The sequence below is a fragment of the Rattus norvegicus genome, chromosome 8 (assembly GCF_036323735.1).
Source record: "Rattus norvegicus strain BN/NHsdMcwi chromosome 8, GRCr8, whole genome shotgun sequence".
Classification (NCBI taxonomy): Eukaryota; Metazoa; Chordata; class Mammalia; order Rodentia; family Muridae; genus Rattus; species Rattus norvegicus.
Window position 1 is genome coordinate 54504761 of NC_086026.1, and position 12232 is coordinate 54516992.

At 45.9% G+C, this 12232-nt stretch overlaps 1 pseudogene; it reads left to right on the forward strand.

The window, feature by feature from the left end:
* The first annotated feature begins 1806 nt into the window (after positions 1 to 1806).
* On the forward strand, positions 1807 to 2721 carry Gstp1-ps4 (glutathione S-transferase pi 1, pseudogene 4; annotated as a pseudogene).
* The last annotated feature ends 9511 nt before the right edge of the window (positions 2722 to 12232 follow it).

The window sequence follows — 12232 nt, forward strand, 5'->3', positions numbered from 1 at the left end:
CCACTGTGACCCTTCCCTTCATACAATAATGTGAGCTATCTGTGCAGCCTTGGGCTGGTGGCACTTTGGGGTGTGAAGACTCAAGAATATGGTATAGTGTGGTATGCCAAGTGGTACAGAAAAGTGGATGCATTAAGAGGATGTAGATCTAGAGGGACCTGAAGCACAGGCTTCCCCAACACCTCCCTGGCAAAGCCCAGGATATCTTAGAGAACTCCGAGAAGTCCGTGACATTGACAAGATGATGTTTCTTCAAGAGGATGCTCAGGGGAAAGATCACAGTGAGAAAATCATAGGAGAAGTGGACTGGAAAGAGAGGTATCTTGTACTCGGAGCTACGGGGTATGAGGCAAATGAGGAAAGCCAGGAAGTGGGAGGAGCGGAGTTTTTCCGAATTATGTCACTAGGTGGCGCCAGAAGATAGAAACTGGAAGGCTATACACTCACGCGAGCAGGCAGATTCTCGGAGTCACTTCCCCGGAAATGACTCAGCAGGCGTGACTTCAGCAGGTGGGGGCTCTTCCGCTTGCGACCCAGGCAGCACGTCATCACCTCATCGCCTCATTTCAGCAGGCGCTGGGCGCCGATGAGGTGGTCTTCGAGTTTCGTTCACGTATTACCCGCTCTTCACTCAACATCAGTCGGGGTTCTTTTGTATCTGAGCAGTGTAGTGGGAGCACCTGACTGATTCCTGCACGGAACAACGTGAAGTAAATGAATGACACAGTAGAAAACACTCTGACCCAGCCCAGCACAGCTCACAGTTCTAGCGCATTCTCTCTCCCCCCCCTGAAACCAGGCATCACTAATCAATTTAACCCTGTGCCTGACATTTATGACACACTGCCCTATAGTCTGAGTAGCCTGTTTAAAAGCACATATCTTATCTCCCCAACTGTGGAATGCAGCACATGCTGGTCATATCTTATTAATCACTTTTATCTCATGAACATCCCTCCCTGACATTTAGCATAGTATCTGGACCACTGGCCTCTTTGGTCAAGATCTGATGATGTGATGGTAAGGGAGGAAGGGAGGAGGAGATCCATAGGCCATCTCCAGTGAGGCTGTTACCCTGCCTAGCAGGTCCTGCACATCATAGATATTAAGATGACAAAGGTCATTGAGGCAGAAAGGTGCCTGGGCTGGATGTGAGGGTACCCAGCAGTTTTATTTCAAGACGCTGCGTATCTTAGGCAGAAAGTGGTACAGAGAAGCCTAATGGCGAGGACTTTACCACCCCCACTGCTAACAGAGCAGTTTGGGCCATGCTGGACAAGGACCCTGTTGACATCTCCTACTGGGCTGCAGTCTGGTAATAGAGGAAAGCAAGGCATAAACGTCAGTAAGGAGGCATCCAAAACACTTCTCTGTCTATGGGGCGCTGAGTCCGCACCTCGGTCTACACAGCAGTCATTGTGCTTTATAAAAGGGCACCAGGATATGTTTGATAGAACTGGGTATGTGCAGTGGGAGGGGGCCTCAGCAGGCCCATGCTGAGACATCCGTTCCCTTGAGGTACCAGCCATACGACAACGATGGGTGACAGGTATAGTGTAGAGTTTATGGCATGGGAAAGGGATTGGGAAGGGAGACAGAAAGACAGAGGCAGGAGGGGAGAGACGACAGCCAGGAACATGTGGAGAGAGAGGGGGAAGAGGAGAGAGGGAGAAAGGGTCAGGGAGAGGAGAGAGTCAGAGAGAGAGAAGGGGCAGAGAGAGCAAAGAGGGGTTCATAGCAAGCCAGGCCTACCTGGCTGTTGCCAGTAATGCTGGGCGGAGCCTAGAAGGAATGCTAAGAGCAGCCATGCCACTGTACCCCATTGTCTACTCCCCAGTTCGAGGTGAGGGTGGTGTGAAGCCATGTGCACGCTGCTGACTGACCAGGGCCAGAGCTGGAAGGAGGAGGTGGTTACCAAAGATACTCAGATGCAAGGCTTGCACATGCCCACTTGTCTGTAGGGGCAGCTTCCCAGGTCTGAGGATGGAAACCTCACCCTTTACTAATCTGATGCCATCTTGAGGCACCTGGGCCTATCTTTGGGGCTTTACGGGGAAGACCAGAAGGAGGCCACCCTGGTGGGTATGGTGAATGATGGGGTGGAGGACCTTTGCTGCAAATATGTCACCCTCGTCTCCACCAAGGATGAGAGTGGTAAGGATGACTATGTGAAGGCCCTGCCTAGGAATCTGAAGCCCTTTGAGGCCCTGCTGACCCAGAACCAGGGAGGCAAAGCCTTTATCATGGGTGCACAGATCTCCTTGGTCGATTATAATTTGCTAGATATGCTACAGCTCCACCGAGTCCTGGCCCCTGGCTGCCTAGACAACCTCCTCCCTCTCTCTGCCTATGTGACCCGTCTCAGTGCCAGGCCCAAGATGAAGGCCTTTCCGGCCTCCCCTGACCATGTGACCCGTCCCATCAATGATCAATGACAATGGCAAACCATAGAGGACACAAGAGACAGGAGCTGCTTGTTCTCCTCTTCTCAAGTCTAATAAAGTTTGTAAGACAAAAAAAATCAGTAATAAGTAATAATATTCATTTATTCTTCCATGCAAGGACATTTCATTCATTCATTCATCCATTCATTCATTCTCTGGTCAGGCATTTACTTTTCTTTACGTCACTTGCTTTACTATTAAAACCGATAATGAGATGCAATAAAGAGAACTAAAGTAGACCTGGCCTCTGTCCTTACTGAGCTTAAAAATCTTCCCACCAGCCATCGGATTATCACATACAACGGACACGGTGGTCCATAACTGTACTCCCAGCGCTCAGGAGGCGAAGGCAGGAAGACCACAAGTTCCTGGTCATCCTTGGCTTTATAATTAGAGATGATCTGAGCTATCTCGAATTATCACATACTGTGAAGTATGAAATTAAGGCTTCGTTAAGTGCTCCACATGAAGGTCTGTTGTAGGAAGATTTAGATAAGAAAGGGGTCCCTTTCAGCCCACAGACCTCGGAAACTATAGAAACAGATGTCTGTGCCAAGCCGTATATGACCTCAATGGAGCCCACCTGCCGCCACACTGATATATGTCTCTGGAGGAGCAAATTGGCCAACCACCTTATAGCTGATCTTTGAAGATGTCCTGTCCAGAGGGAAGCTAGACAGAAAATGTCTACGTACTAAGGATTTGACAGCCAAACACTCAACTGGTGGTCTACAACTCCCTGTTCACCCATTCCGCCATCTTAAATGGGAAAAGACACCAAGCATTCTATATGAGATAAACAACTTGTCCCAGTTCCTGGGACTTTCTCAGTGTTAGCATTAAAAGCCCTATCTTCTGGTGAGTTCTATTTATTTATTTATTTATTTATTTATTTATTTATTTATTTATTTATTTTTGAGACCGGTCTCTGTAATTCAAGCTGGTCTGAAACTCACTATGTAGCCCAGGTTAGCCCCAAACTTGAGATCCTCCTGCCTTAGCCTCCTAAGTGTTGTACCACCAGGCCTGGCTATCATCGAGTTATTGAATGTTGCCAGGTGATGTTCTGTGAGGCTGGGACTAGGAACCATTGTTCTACGTAATCGAAGTGCTTTGTGGCACTGTCATGTACAGAATCCTAGTTCATTTACTGCTCGGTTCCAGGCCTGGGCTGAGCTGTTGTTTCTATGGGTGACACAACATAGACTTCTCTGCTCTTTTCCCCTTTTTCTTCTTTGCTTCTCATTTGATCTTTCTGTCTAGGGTTGCTGATATGCCTAACTCTGACTCCTTCCATCAGTGTTCTCTAGGCGCAGTTCTGTCAGTAATGTCTCTCCCTCTGTCCCACCTCTGACTAGGGCATCCACTGACAGCCCCTCTGACACCTCGCAAGAGAAACATTTGGGGTGGTGTCTGTGATCGTGCATAGCCTAGAGAGATGTCTCAGTGGTTAAGAGTGCTGCTGCTCATCCGGAGTATCTGATTCCCAGCCCCATATCAAGGGGATAGTGAAGTGTAAGTAGCACAACGGACTAACAAAACAGTTCTGTGGGTTGGTGAGCCTCCCACAACTCCAGCTTCAGGGGACCTCACACTGTTTTCTGGCTTTTGTGAGCACCCGAATGCATACAGCATGTTTGCACACCCACACCCACAAATACATACACACATACACATATACACACATAGACGTAGCCATAGACATGGACATAGGCATATACATACATACATACATACATACATACATACATACATACATACATAGGCATATATATATACATACATACAGCAACTCTAGGCAACACCAGGCCTCTACTCCTACACTATAGGATTCAACAAGATTTCTAAACCATCTCAGTGCTGGTGAGGAATAAACTCTGAACATGGAAGAATGTTCCAGATTGTCCTAAGGCTCCCAAACCCAAGAAACTCTAACCCTGGTTCAGACAGTTCATGCTTGACAAAAATGGCAAAGGTACTTTAATGGAACAAAGGATGTCTTTCCAACACATGAGACCTCACATGCTCTATGCTCCTGTCTTTCTCTTTTTCTTCCTCAGTGCCTGAGTTCTTCCTTCTGCTAAGAAGCCAGTCCCTCCACTTGTTTGCAGTCTGTCTCCTTCCCTCTTCCTGAGACCTTTCTAGACTGCCTCGTTCAAAACTGATTCCCTCCTCTGTTCTGGTTTATCAAATGCATGTATGTATGTGTGTGTGTGTGTGTGTGTGTGTGTGTGTGTGTATGTATGTATTATGCATGCATGCATGTATGTATGTGTTATGTACTTAATGTATGGTATGTATGTATGTATGTATGTATGTATGTATGTATGTGTTTTTATTTATCCCAATGTGACATGGAGGTGTTTCCTTCCTAACTCTTCCTCTTTTCCTTGTGAAGATTTGAGTTTCTTCTAAGAATATGGATCCCTTATCGGACGGAGTCCTCTATGTCCTTAACTGTGAGGGGGAAGGGCCTTATGTTTGGATGGCCAAAGTTACTCAGAACTTAGAAGAGTTTTGTTGTTGTTTGTTTGTTTCCTGACTTACTCAGAATCCCAGCACCTAGATCAGGTCTGGCATGTGGGACTTCAAAATTATTTGTGGGGGGAAAAGCAGGAGGGGATTTGTCCGGAAAGTTTTGATGGAGTAGAGGAGCATGAGGCAAGCTGATGGGAATGAAAGGGTTAAAGTTCATGACAGGCATGTTCGAAATGACCCAAGAAGAAATAAAGAAACAAACAAACCAGTGGATGCAGCTCCCCTCAGCCCTGAGTTAGAATTTCCTAGGGGCAGAACAGAGAGGCCCCTGATGTCCCTCAGGAAAGTGGTTCTGAATATTTAAGAATAGGATAAAGAGATATTTTAAAATATCACTGGGGGTTGGGGATTTAGCTCAGTGGTAGAGCGCTTGCCTAGGAAGCGCAAGGCCCTGGGTTCGATCCCCAGCTCCGAAAAAAAGAACCAAAAAAAAAAAATATCACTGGGCTTCAAAGAGCCTGTGGAAGCTTCCCCTAGAGCCAAAGTTGATGTGTTTCCTCCTTTTATTTGCTGTTGCATCAAATAAAAGCTGTACCCTTTAAAAAAAAAGTCAAGCATGTGCACACAGTTACCATACAGCTCAGAAAGTTCGCTCCTAGGTGTCTACACCTCAGGACTTGGAAGCATACACCACAGGCAGATGTTCATGGCACCCGTATTCGAGACTGCTCCGAAGTGAAAGCCACCCAAATGATCAGTGTGTGATAAATGGACAAATTAAACGGAGCATGACCTCCAAGTGGGTATTATTCCACAGTAACAAAGTGGAGATGACTCAGCGGTAAGGACGCCTAGGGCCCAAAGGTGAGAACCTGAGTTGGGCTTCCCAGAACCTGCATCAAAAGCTGGGCAAAGTGGTTCATGACTGTAAACCCAGTTTTGTCAGGAGAGGAGACCCCCCAGACCCCTGAAGCTCAATGGCCAGTTTCAGCGGAAATCCATGAGCTGCCCACCCCATCTCCCCCAGCCCCAAATTAAAATTAAAGTGAAGAGAAAAGTTCTCTAATACTGACCTTGGCTCTCCACATCCATGAATATGTTCTTGAGTGTACACACACACACACACACACACACACACACACACGCACACACACACATGCACACACAGAATAAAATGCTGACACATGAATATGAGAGCAAATATTCTATTATTCTATAGTTTTGCTCATAAGAAATGTGCAGGCTGGACATACCTATATATGCAGAAAGTAGATGTTACTTATGGTTGTGGGAGGGACACTGGAGTAAAACAGGGTCTGACCACTAATGAGAAGCTCTTGGAGGGGGAGGGGATGAAAATGAAATTAGTTATGATAACGGTTTAATTGTGCATAATGTTGTAGACATAAAAACCATTTGATTATATACTTTGCAACTGACTCACACCATACATGAGTTCTCTCTCAACAAGGTTAGTAGTTAAAAACATTTTATGGAATGAATATACCAATCTCTTCCTCTGCTCCCCGTTTGTTTGTTTGTTTGTTTGTTTGTTTGTTTGTGACAAATTTTCATACCATAACCCAGGCTGGTCTCAAACTCCTGATGATTCTTCCTGCCTCTATTTCCTTACTGCTGGGGTTACTGGTTGGAGTTACTGTGCTTGGGTTACACTGGTTGAATCTGTTCCTTTTGATTGCCTCCTGACTCTTATCTTAGGTGGACAAACCTGGAGGGTTGAGTTCCAGGACCTGGTCACTAAGCTTGGAAATCTACAGCTGAGAGCACACAGCTCCTGCAGGCTGTGCCCTCTTCCCACATCCGGTTTGTGAATGCAACAAGAGATCTCATGGGGGGCTGGGGATTTAGCTCAGTGGTAGAGCGCTTACCTAGGAAGCGCAAGGCCCTGGGTTCGGTCCCCAGCTCCGAAAAAAAGAACCAAAAAAAAAAAAAGAGATCTCATGGGACTCATGGTGGTCACACACAGGAGAGCCCTTGGTGACCTATCCCCACAGTCCACCACAGTGAAGCATTCTCCTGTCAGCTGGACTCACCCACCCCTCATAATTACACCACTAGCCTCTCTCTCTCTCTCTCTCTCTCTCTCTCTCTCTCTCTCTCTCTCTCTCTGTGTGTGTGTGTGTGTGTGTGTGTGTGTGTGTGTGTGTGTGTGTGTGTGATCTATACTGGGGTAATTAAACAGAACTTGGGGCTGATGACTCGGACCACATGGCATCACACCAGCCTTAGAGCAGTCTGGGAGAACTGGCTCGTCCAGGCCCTGGGAAGAGTGGAGAGCCAGGGCACATAGCACTGAGAGCCAGAGGTGAGGGGGATTGGCAAACAGGAGAGTTCTCTGCCCTTTTTCAGCCCCTGCCCTCCAACGGGAGCCTGCAGCTTGTAGGAACAGGTAGTTCCAGGTGGGGAGGGCTGAGGACAGCTCACTGGTTTAAGCTTACGTTAGCCCGGAGGCTTTGAACTCCGTGCTGAGACCTGTTGATTTGGTGCGGGCTACCCAAGTTCAGAAGAGTCAATCAATTATTTGCCATACATCACAAAATTTCCATGCAGTGGAGCCTGTATTCAAATCCTGCTCTGCCTGATTCAGACATCGAAGCATCAGTCAACCACTGCCTACGCCATAGTTTTATGATCCTGAAGAGTCGAGCTCTGACTGGCTTAGGGAATGTCCAAGTGATGCAGGAACCATCTGAAGAAGGCAGAGCCATGACTCATCCGCTGGTGCTATTTTGTGGGAGGACCCAGCAATTTTTCTTTGTGATGGGAGCCTGCTAGGAGCAATTTAGATATGAAGCAACTCCTGTTTGGTGCATAGTAGAGATTCAATAAAGACTTGTTGATTGACTAACTGTTTGCTTAGCTTTTTGCTAGACATTGTAAGGGGGAAGTAAAAGAATTGCTATCAGTTAATCATCGAATATTATGGTTGATAGGAAAGCCAGGCTTCCTAGGATTATTAACTGCATTTTTTAAAACGTTAAATAAATTCATATAAACTAGTACATTCTGAATGGGGTAAAATACACTTATGAAGCCAGCTTGATAACAGTGTACAGTATCTTTTTAGCTTATCTTGGTATGTTGAAGAGGGTTTGCATCCAAAACTATTGAGAAAAATCTTAAGCAAGAACTGCTAAAGTCAATCATGATGACATGTTGGTTATCTTAGCAGAGGGAAGGCTGAGGCAGCGGGATCAAGAGTTCAAGCCCAGCCTGGGCTACTTAGTGAGATCTTATATGTTTCATATAGCAAGATAGAAAGGAAGGAAGGGGAGAGGAAAGAGAGATGGGAAGAGGGAGGGAAGGGGATGGGAAGAAGGGAAAGAAGAAGAGAGCCAGAGCCTGAGATTTACATAGTAATTTTGTAAATAATGTAACTTGATTTCTAACATAAGGTATTCAGAAGTTTTTTTTTGTTTTGTTTTTGTTTTGTTTTGTTTTGTTTTGTTTTTTTGGTTTGGTTTGGTTTGGTTTGGTTGTTGTTGCTGTGGTTTGTTTTTTAATTTGTTATGGTGGGGCTATTCAAAACTTCCTGAACTCTGGGAAAAGAGTGACTAGTAACTTCCACCACATTTGAATCTGATGTATATAAAGAGGCACAAAGAGGCATTAATAGTTTCATAAATCCAAGTAGCTGGTAGAATGGTGCATACTGAGGTTCTAAGATGAGCTTGAATTTAAGGGCAACCTGAGATGCTTAGCAAGAACTCAGCTCACGAAGGTCAGCAGCTGAGTTAAACAGGGTTTTTCAAAAATCCTTTTTCTGGTATCTACTGACTATACAATCTTGTGAACCACAGTTGCTTCCTCATCTGTAAAATGGGTACAAATATAGCATCTTTTTGCAGTTAAGAGAGTTGTGCAGTGGTGACACATACATGCCTTTGATCCCAGTACTTGGTAGGCAGAGGCAGGTGCATCTCTGAGTTTGAAGTCAGTCTGGCCTACAGAGTGAGTTCCAGGACAGCCAAGGCTACACTGAGAAACCCTGTCTTTAAAAAAAAGTGGGCCCAATGGTATTGGCTGTTGACTTTTGGTAGCAAAGTTCAACAATGGCCAGGGCAAGGAGTCTTCTGGCTTACAAGGAAGTCCATGAGGCCAGACAGAGAAAGCTGCCCCTGCCTTGTTATTGTGCTCCAGCAACTCCTGAAACAGGAAGGCACACGGCCAACAGCTGTGGTCTAATATACAAAAAAGAGTGAGATTTGGGGATTGAGTACGAGCCCTCTGGTTTGCTATCAGAAAATCAATGGGTGCCAATGAGCTAGCTCGCAGGTCAAGGTGCTTGCCTCCAAACCCGATGACCTGAGTTTGACCCCTGAAACCCACATGAGGGAAGAAGAGGACCAACTCCTACAAGTTGTCCTCTGACCCCCACATGCATGCTGTGGCACATCCCATAGTCCCAGTAAAGAAATACATGGAACAAGACGTTTAAGAGAAGGAAGCCTATCTCAATAACACGACCCAAGCTCTGCCGATGGGTCATGGCTTCCAGTCCCTTATTTTGACTCAACCCAGGGCTGTCAGAGTTAGAATGTACGACTTGCGTTCAGCCAACTAGTGAGTGCTCCTGAGACAATGGGTTCTTGGTGTGTTGGAGGAAGGATTCTGGGATTCAGCTGGGTGCCCTGTGCAATGTTTCTCCCATTTGACACTTACATTACTAAGAGACTCTATCAGAAGCTACTGTGAACATCACAACCCCTCTTGGGTAGAGTAAGACTGAAGAGTTTTCGAACTGAAAAGCACTGGGTAAAGATATTATAGGAAGAATGGTTTGCCGGAGTTAAAACTGACAGTGAAAACATCCCATATCCTACCCATGCTTCAGAGATCCACCTGGGCCAGCTCATGCCATCCTGTGACCTCCAGGCAGAGCAGACTGACCTCTGTAGGATCACTGTTGATAGGATTCAAGCTGACTTATTGGCCCAGACTGCACTTCTAGGAAGTGGCCACCTCAGGGCTGAACCAAGGCCATGGTGTACTTCCCCAGCAAAGTCCCATTGGATGGAAACAGAGACAGGTTCAAGGGAAGCAGCACAGTTATTAACAGACTTCTAAGATCACTTGGTGGGGTCACAGACACATGGGCCACAGGCAGGCTCAGCCAAGCCAGTGGCCCTGAGAGCAAGATGTTGGTCTCCCCTGGGTAGGAGGGAAAATGTCTCCTGTCCTGTCCATCCAGGGGTTATTTGAAGGGTCCGACAAGATTAGGAAGGAAAGAGCACTTTGCAATGTGATATTCAGAATCATAGCATCAAGCTGGAGACCCTTGTGCCTTGTTAGAGACAGCATCCTTTCGGTGTCAGCCTGTGGGCCTCACCCAGCAAATATCACCAATTCTTCCTCCCAGTTAGAGTTGGATTAAGTCAAGTAAAAAACGGCTGATTTCACAGGCTTCTCCAAAATGGCAGGGTAAGAATGTAAACTCAGGTTAACCATCCAACTTTGACTTTATTAACTGTGTCTATGTGTAGAGAAGTCCTTTGGGAAAGAAAAAACAAAAGACTCTAAACTCTGAACAACCTGTGAGGGGTGATATTACATGGACACATGCTCAGATATCTAGACGTGTCTTGTGGTAACTAGTTTCAAAGTCTGGTTAATTTTATATCCGATTTTTAATCATTTAAAATGCATAGTGCTTTTCTTTTATGGTAACAACAAGGGAACTGTCTGTTTTGGGTGACACAACGTGATTAATCTGGAGGCCTGCTGAAAGTCACCTTCGATGACTTCACACACTTACCACCTGCTCTGATAAAAACACATCTGGAGCAGCTGAGACACAAACCCAGGAAAAGAAGGGCATTGACGGACATGAGACGTGAATATTCCTTCTCAGGCATGCTAGCTGTGAAGAGTGCAGGTAAAGCTTTGAATGAGTATGCACAGATTTAACGTGGAAAGATGTTAATGTCCAAACAGTGGACATTAAGGGAAAATCTGAAAATACAATGGCCTATTGTATCGCTCTGATTCAGGAGAGGACAGGTGAAGAGGCACACCAGGTTAGAGATTCAGCCCCATCTTTTACAAGCTGTTGACACTGGAAACTATTTCTTAGAATCCTTGCTTCCTTGTTTCAAAATGGGTTGGGTAATCCAAGCCATATGCAATGAAGACACAGCGACATGTGCCCAGGGCCTTGCAAATGTGAGCCATGGAAAATGCATAGCCGTACAACCTCTCCCCTCTAACTTCTATCTATAGCACAAAGAGCTTTTATTTTATTTTTCTCTGACTCCTGGTTACCTTTCTGTCCCTGTTTCTGGCCAGTCCTTGGGTACATGTGTTGCCTTACCCTGACTTCAGTTTCTCCCTTTCAGATTCTCTGCCTCATAGCTCTTTCTTTGGTGGGAACCTCCAACCCACTCAGTTACTTTGGGGAGTGTGTGTGTGTGTGTGTGTGTGTGTGTGTGTGTGTGTATGTGTGTGTGTGTATGTGTGTGTGTGTGTGACATGCAAGTGTTTGCATACACATGTGGGAGCCAAAGGTCATAGTGTCTTTCTTAGTTGCTCTCCCCCTTATTTTCTGTCACTGAACCCGGAAAACATTAATACAGCTACACTTGCCCCAGAAATCCTCCCTCTCTGCCTCCCTGGTGGTAGGTGCATTTCACCTTGTCCAGCTCTTTGATGGGTGCTGGGGATCTGAACTCAAGACCTCAAGCTTGCATGGCGAGCGCTTTACACACTGAGCCATCTCCATAGCTGCTTGCTCACTTGCTTTTTTATTCTCTTCTCTTACAATCTCCCTAGCTAGAGACATCTGTTTTCTCCGGGGATGGGGGGGAGGGAGATGAGAAAAGAGATGTCCAGAGGCCACTGGAGAAGAGATCACACTGCTAAGAGGTAACTGGAGACACCACAAAAGCCCAGTTCCAAAGCCTGGCCCAAAGCTTTCTCCACCAGATATTCAGCAAAACATTATCTGGGTTTGAGATTCAGCCTCCTATGGGCGTGTGTGTGTGTGTGTGTGTGTGTGTGTGTGTGTGTGTGTATGCATATATATTATGATAGCTACTATTTACTCTTGAACATTGTCTACCAGATCCCATGTCAAATTGTGTATTGCAAGTGATTTTGCTGACTGGACATCTGTACCCCATTTGTGAGGAATTGTTATCTTCATGTTATAGATGGGAAAACTGAGGTTCTGAAATGCTAAGCCGTGCCTTGACCAAGGACACAGAGCCACAGTGGAACATCCCTAATCCAAAGTACTCTAAAATCAGAAATGCTCTGAGTACTAAGATACCAGCTTACCTGGAATTCCACAC